The sequence below is a fragment of the Vicia villosa genome, unplaced genomic scaffold (assembly GCF_029867415.1).
Source record: "Vicia villosa cultivar HV-30 ecotype Madison, WI unplaced genomic scaffold, Vvil1.0 ctg.000775F_1_1, whole genome shotgun sequence".
In the NCBI taxonomy this organism is placed as follows: domain Eukaryota; kingdom Viridiplantae; phylum Streptophyta; class Magnoliopsida; order Fabales; family Fabaceae; genus Vicia; species Vicia villosa.
Genome location: NW_026705347.1, coordinates 96001 through 104112, shown reverse-complemented (window position 1 = coordinate 104112; position 8112 = coordinate 96001).

Here is an 8112-nt window from a genome sequence, read left to right as displayed (position 1 = left end):
CATCAAAAACCTAGAAAGGTTTAGGACTATTAGGGTTTGCCCAATCCCATTGCCATTTGGCGAAATATTAAGCTTCGATTAATTCTCTCCTCGACCCGACTAAATCTATTAGTCGCATTAGACGAGAGATAAAAATAATAAAAAACAATCAAGTCTAACTTCCCCTTTAATGGATAAATGGTGGATGAATATCTATTTCATCCCGCCTTCGAATTAGTCGACTCTCTATGTCGTACTGATCAAATATCTGAACAAAACAATTTAATTACAAATTTAAAATACATTTAATTTGCTGCCCGCGATGATCAACCTATCGATCTGAGTAACCAGCAATGCCCTTAATCCGTTAGCTATACTGACCAAACCCATTGGTCACCGCATCTAACGGTGCCAAATCAAATCAGGGTTGTATGCCAAACATCCAAAACACACTAAACCACGACACTACGGATTTTTATCCTAGGCAACTCAAAATGCCTTTTAGATCAAATTCAAACTACGATAGGCCATTCAAAAAGCCTCAAAACAACTTCAAACATTTTTATAATCAATTCAAAGGCGTACAACCCTGTGCCCGAACTACGTTGACTCTGATTCTCCCTAAGGAGATACGTAGGCACTTGGATAACCAAGGCGAGTCCCCCACCCTAAAACCTCAATTCACTTTCAAATCTCAATTTTAGCTCTTTTCACTTCCTTAGCTATTGAATCTAAATTTTAGCCATAAAACCTTTACCTTAGAACAAACCTTAGGAAAGGGTTGAGGGTGCCTAACACCTTCCCTCGACCTGATTATAATAACTTACCCCGATCTCTAAACTGCGTAGGGTTTCCTATTCGCCCTTCAGAATAGGTGGCGACTCTAAAAGCTAAATTTTTAGGGCAGGTTGCTACAACTGCAACCAGCAGCAGCGACATATTCTGCTTCTGTCGTTGATAGAGCAATAGTTGCTTGCTTCTTGCTAAACCAGGAGATCAAATGACTTCCAAGAAATTGGCAACTTCCTGAAGTACTCTTTCTTTCAATTCTGTCTCCAGCATAGTCAGCATCGCAGAATCCTACTAAGTTGTATTCTTTAGATTTTCTGTAAACTAAGCCAACATTAGTAGTACCTTTCAGATACCTTAGAATTCTCTTAACTGCAGTTAAATGAGATTCTCTAGGATCTGATTGGAATCTAGCACACAAACAAACACTGAACAGAATGTCAGGTCTAGAAGCAGTCAGATATAGAAGAGATCCAATCATACCTCTGTATAACTTCTGATCTACCTTCTTACTTACCTCATCCTTACCTAGGATGCATGTTGGATGCATAGGAGTTTTGGCTTCTTTGCAGTCTAGAAGATTTAACTTCTTCAGAAGTTCCTTCACATACTTGGTTTGGTGAACATACGTTCCTTCTGATGTTTGATTTATTTGTATTCCAAGGAAATACTTGAGTTCTCCCATCATGCTCATTTCAAACTCAGCCTGCATAGACTCAGCAAACTCCTTTCCAAGTGTAGCATTAGATGTTCCAAAAATAATATCATCTACATATATTTGACAAATTAAAATATCCCTTTTAAAGGTTTTACAAAAGAGAGTAGTGTCCACTTTTCCTCTAGTGAAACCATTATCCAGAAGGAAAGAACTTAAGCGTTCATACCAAGCTCTGGGAGCTTGTTTCAATCCATATAACGATTTCTTTAATTTAAAAACATGATTAGGAGACATAGAGTCTTCAAAACCAGGAGGTTGATGGACATAAACTTCTTCATCTATATAACCATTTAAGAAGGCACTCTTAACATCCATTTGATAGAGAGTGATGTTATGTTGAGTGGCAAATGAAATTAATAGACGAATAGATTCTAACCTGGCCACTGGTGCAAAGGTTTCTGTATAGTCAATCCCTTCTTGCTGACTATAACCCTGAGCCACCAGTCTGGCTTTGTTCCTTACCACTTCACCTTTCTCACTGAGCTTGTTTCTGAAGACCCATTTTGTACCGATTATATTGAATCCATCTGGTCTAGGAACAAGATCCCAAACATCATTCCTTGTAAACTGATTCAGTTCTTCTTGCATAGCAATTATCCAGTCTGGATCTTCTAGAGCATGATCAACAGAAGTTGGCTCGATCAAAGATACAAGACCTAATTGACAATCTGCATTGTTCTTAAGGAATGCTCTTGTTCTGATTGGATCATCCTTCTTTCCAAGAATGACATCTTCTGAATGACCAGAGATGAGTCTGGATGATCTTCTGACAGATGGTTCTTCAGAAATGCTTAGATTCTCCAGAGAAGCTGATACTTGATCTTCAGATTCTTTGCTTCTGAGAAGCTCTGCTTCTGATGCGTTGCTTCTTGGCTCAACAACTTCTGATATATCAATATCCCAATCTGCAAAATTATCAAACTGCTTTGGTTTTTCAGAACCAAGCTTATCATCAAACCTGATATTGATTGATTCTTCTACAATCAATGTTTCAGTATTGTATACTCTGTAGCCTTTTGAGCGTTCAGAATATCCAAGAAGGAAACATTTTTGTGCTTTGGAATCAAACTTACCAAGATGATCTTTAGTGTTCAGAATAAAGCATACACATCCAAAAGGATGGAAATATGAAATGTTGGGCTTTTTATTCTTCCACAATTCATAAGGAGTCTTATTTAGAATAGGTCTGATAGAGATTCTATTCTGAATATAGCATGCAGTGTTTATTGCTTCTGCCCAGAAATGCTTAGCCATATTGGTTTCATTGATCATGGTTCTGGCCATTTCTTGCAGAGTCCTATTCTTTCGTTCTACAACTCCATTTTGCTGTGGAGTTCTAGGACAAGAGAAATCATGGGCAATACCATTTTCTTTGAAGAATTCTTCAAAGGATCTGTTCTCAAATTCACCACCATGATCACTTCTAACCTTTATGATTTTACACTCTTTTTCAGATTGAATCTGAATGCAGAAATCAAAGAACACTGAATGAGTCTCATCCTTGTGTTTCAAGAATTTTACCCACGTCCAGCGGCTATAATCATCTACGATGACTAATCCATATTTCTTCCCTCTGACAGATGCTGTTTTGACTGGGCCAAACAGATCAATGTGCAAGAGTTCTAATGGCCTTGAGGTAGAAACAACATTCTTGGACTTGAATGCAGGTTTGGAGAACTTGCCCTTCTGACATGCTTCACAAAGAGCATCCGATTTGAATTTCAGATTAGGGAGTCCTCTGACCAGATTCAGTTTGTTAATCTGAGAAATCTTTCTCAAACTAGCATGACCTAATCTTCTGTGCCAGACCCACTGCTCTTCAGAAACAGACATAAGACAAGTCACCTTCTGACTCATAAGATCTTGCAGATCTGTCTTATAAATGTTGTTCTTCCTCTTGCCTGTAAATAGGATTGAGCCATCCTTCTGATTTACAGCCTTGCAAGACTCTTGATTAAAGATTATATCATAACCATTGTCACTCAATTGACTGATAGATAAGAGGTTATGTGATAATCCTTCTACAAGAAGTACATTAGAAATGGAAGGAGAGTTACCAGACTTTATAGTTCCAGAGCCAATTATCTTGCCCTTCTGATCTCCTCCAAACTTGACTTCTCCTCCAGACTTAAGCACCAGGTCTTGGAACATAGACCTTCTTCCTGTCATGTGTCGTGAGCATCCAGAGTCCAGGTACCATGACATGTTGTGCTTTGTCCTTTTTGCAGTCAAGGATATCTGCAATAGGAATAATCTTATCCTTAGGTACCCACATCTTTTTGGGTCCTTTCTTGTTAGATTTTCTCAAGTTCTGATTGAACTTGGGTTTAACATTGTAAGCAATAGGAGGAACAGCATGATAATTTTTAATGTGAGTTTCATGATATTTCTCAGGGGGGTCAAAAATTAGGGTATGACAGATGCCCCTATTTAAGTTTCTTTTATCTGGAGGGAGAGAGATTGATATCTCGATCTTTCCGGCGTAAAAGAGACTTAAATATCGAGGAATGCCCGAATTTTGGGCGCTCCTGAGATGTTGTAATTGATAAAATCTTTGCATGACTTGATCCCGTTGTCGCACTTGGCGGGGGATGAGGAGACAAACTCCTGCAGAAATACTTGATGTGGATTCTGGCGAATGGATGGCAGTATAGGATGCGCAATCCATCTTCTTTAACTAAGTGTTGATACTTAGAAAAAGGTAAACAACCTCCTCTCGTTCCGGATGTCCAAATCTCGAAACTGGTCTCAGTTGCGTTTGGATAATATCTCAGATAAAGAGAAAATCTCCAAAGGTCTGTTTCCTCATCAAACTTCTTACCAGCGCTTGGAGGTAAGATGCCATTTGACGGTAGTAAAGAAACTTCAAAGGTTTGTTTCCTCATCAAACTTCTCATCAGCACTTGGGGATGAGATACCATTTGATGGTAAATAAAGAAACTTCAAAGATTTGTTTCCTCATCAAACTTCTCATCAGCACTTGGAGATGAGATACCATTTGACGGTAATAAAGAAACTTTAAGGGGTTGTTTTCTCATCAAACTTCTTACCAGCACTTGGAGGTAAGATACCATTTGACGGTAAATAAAGAAACTTCAAAGATTTGTTTCCTCATCAAACTTCTCATCAGCACTTGGAGATGAGATACCATTTGACGGTAATAAAGAAACTTTAAGGGGTTGTTTCCTCATCAAACTTCTTACCAGCACTTGGAGGTAAGATACCATTTGACGGTAAATAAAGAAACTTCACCATCTTCCCTTTTGACTTGGCATCTTTGAAAGATTGTCATATGGGCCCGCGCTCTTTTGAGGGGCTAATGACTTTGTTTGAAGGCAGACGAACTGTTTTCGGGGTGGAAACTGCCATTCGTCGACTGGTGCCTGGGGAATCAACAAACTGTTTTCCTAAGGGGAAAACTACCATTTATCGACTCTGTGGGGAACTAAACATCCCTGAAACAGACAAACTGTTTGAAGAAACTGCCATTTGTCGACTTCTTGAGTATTTAACAGACAAACTGTCTTTCCTTGGGGAAAGACTACCATTTGTTGACTCCGCTGGGGATCATGAACTATCTTCTGGATGAAGATTACCATTCACTGATTCTGCTGGGAAATCATTTGTCGATCTGCTGGGAGATTCTGAATTATTTTCTTTGACGAAGAGTGGCACCTCTCGACCTTGCTGGGGAAATACCAAAACTCTGGGGAATTCCAAAATGCAAAGAAGATTATCTTATCTGAAGAAGACTGTTGAATGTCGCTCTGCAGGAGAATCTCGGCTGAGGAATTCCAAAAGTGAACAAACTATCTCTTTGAGGGAGACTACCATCTGTTGACTTGCTTGGTGAGATCCTCGTGTATGAACTGTTGTTTCGAAGGAAAAAGTTTCTCCGGAATTTGCAGGGGAAACTTGAGTTCATGCCTAAATGACTCAAGCATTCACATGATCAAAGCCTGACTTGACTATGCAGTTATGATGTAATGTATGCATGAATATTATGATAAAATGTAAAGTGAATGTGAATAGAATTGTCGCGGATGTAAAATCCTAAGATACGACTTGAATTCTTGTTGATCAGAAGATGTCCTCTTCTTGGAGTTCGAACTCTGTCGGGAATATCTGGTTATCAGTTGTCCGCTGTCCGAAGTAAGTAATATGAATTGAAGTAAAGATCCGTCATCGGGAGATGTTCGCAAAGCGACCTCATGGGGAAATCTTGGTTCCCGGAGTCTCAACCGTTCTCGGAGCAACTATTTGCATTCTTCCTATTGTTTGTAAACCTTAGAAAGAAATTTCACCTTTATTTTTGCAAGTAAATTCATTTTTATTTTATGAAAACATTTGTTTCAAGAAAAATGACTGTTTAAACTTAAAATGCATTTCAAGAAACTGAAAAAGACTAGATTGCAAAGGAAAAGCACAAGGCTCAAATTATTATATATGGAATGGTAATCAGCCAAATGCTTGATTCCATGGAGTATTTACAAAGTTGGAAATTGGTAATTTTCGGGAAAAGGGCTACGATGAAACGTGACGACCGTTATCTCTCCCTTCCACTCCGGGTTGCGCTGTATTCGTGCTTTGTAGAAGATGACCTACTGCTGATGAATACTCCGCTATGGATTTCGAATGATCAAGTGTGTCCTGAACACAGTTACTTGCCATATATCCCTAACTTTTGCGTAAACTACCCCTTTCGGGTTTTAAGTCTACCGGGATTGATTAATATATATTTTTTTTTATGTCTCTAATTTTTGCCTGAATCGCCCTTTCGGGTTTTCGATTCACCGAGACGCTCTTTTTTGCCTAAGTCGCTCTTTGCGAGTTTTCAACTTAGCGAGCTGTTCTTTTAATTATTTAGGCGAAGTATTTCTTGACTGCGTCGACGTTCACAGGACGGGTGAATTCTTCTCCATCCATAGTCGTGAGTATTAAGGCTCCTCCTGAGAAAGCTCTCTTGACCACGTAGGGGCCGTCATAATTGGGAGTCCATTTCCCTCTCGAATCTGTGAGAAAAGATTGAATCTTTTTGAGTACAAGGTCGCCTTCTTTGATTGTGCGAGGTCGAACCTTTTTGTCGAAAGCTTTCTTCATTCTTTGTTGATATAGCTGTCCGTGGCATAAAGCTGTCATGCGCTTTTCTTCGATTAAGTTCAATTCATCGAATCTGCTTTGACACCACTCGGCTTCTGTTAATTTTGCCTCCATCAAAACTCTCATTGATGGAATCTCAACCTCTATAGGTAGGACTGCCTCCATGCCATATACAAGGGAGAAAGGAGTTGCTCCAGTCGAAGTACGTACTGATGTACGGTAACCATGAAGAGCATACGGGAGCATTTCATGCCAATCTTTGTAAGTAATGACCATCTTCTGAATGATTTTCTTGATGTTTTTGTTAGCTGCTTCTACAGCTCCATTCATCTTTGGTCTGTAAGGAGATGAGTTGTGATGTTCGATCTTGAATTCTTCACAAAGCTCCTTCATCATTTTGTTATTCAAATTTGACCCATTGTCAGTGATTATCTTGCTAGGAATGCCGTAGCGACAGATGATGTGATTCTTGATAAACCTGACGACAACTTGTCTTGTAACGTTTGCATATGAAGCTGCTTCAACCCATTTGGTGAAATAGTCTATAGCTACCAAGATGAAGCGATGTCCGTTGGACGCTTTTGGCTCGATCATTCCAATCATGTCGATTCCCCACATGGAGAAAGGCCAAGGGGAAGAGAGTATGTTGAGAAGAGATGGTGGCACATGAATTTTATCGGCGTAGATCTGGCATTTGTGACACCTCTTTGCGTACTGGTAGCAATCTGACTCCATCGTCAGCCAATAATATCCTGCTCTCAGTATTTTCCTTGTCATGGTGTGTCCATTGGTGTGAGTACCAAAGGAACCTTCATGTATTTCTCTCATGAGTATTTCTGCTTCTTTTCTGTCAACGCATCTGAGCAGAACCATGTCGAAGTTTCTCTTGTACAGAACATCTTCATTCAGGAAGAATCTACAAGCTAACTTTCTCAAAGTCTTTCTATCTTTCTTTGACGCCCCAAGAGGGTACTCTTGCTTTTGAAGAAAGTTCTTGATGTCGTGATACCACGGTTTGTCGTCGATGATTGCTTCTACTGTGAACACATGAGCGGGCCTATCCAGGCGCATAACATCGATCCGAGGAATGTCATTCCAATGATTTATCCTAATCATGGAAGAGAGTGTGGCTAATGCATCAGCCAAGTTATTTTCTTCACGAGGAATGTGATGAAAATCTACCCTGTCGAAGAATGGTAACAATCTTCTTGCGTAGTCTTTGTAAGGAATTAGCCCTGGTTGGCGTGTTTCCCATTCTCCTTTGATTTGATTGATGACCAAAGCAGAATCTCCATATACATCCAAGTGTTTGATTCTTAGATCCATGGCTTCTTCGAGACCCATGATGCAAGCTTCATATTCGGCCTCATTGTTTGTGCATTTGAAAGTTAATCTGGCAGTAAATGGAATATGGGTACCCTGAGGTGTAACAATGATTGCCCCAATTCCTTGTCCATAAGCATTGACAGCTCCGTCAAAGATTAAGCCCCACTGGGATCCTATCTCAGGTCCTTCGTCTGGTAGTG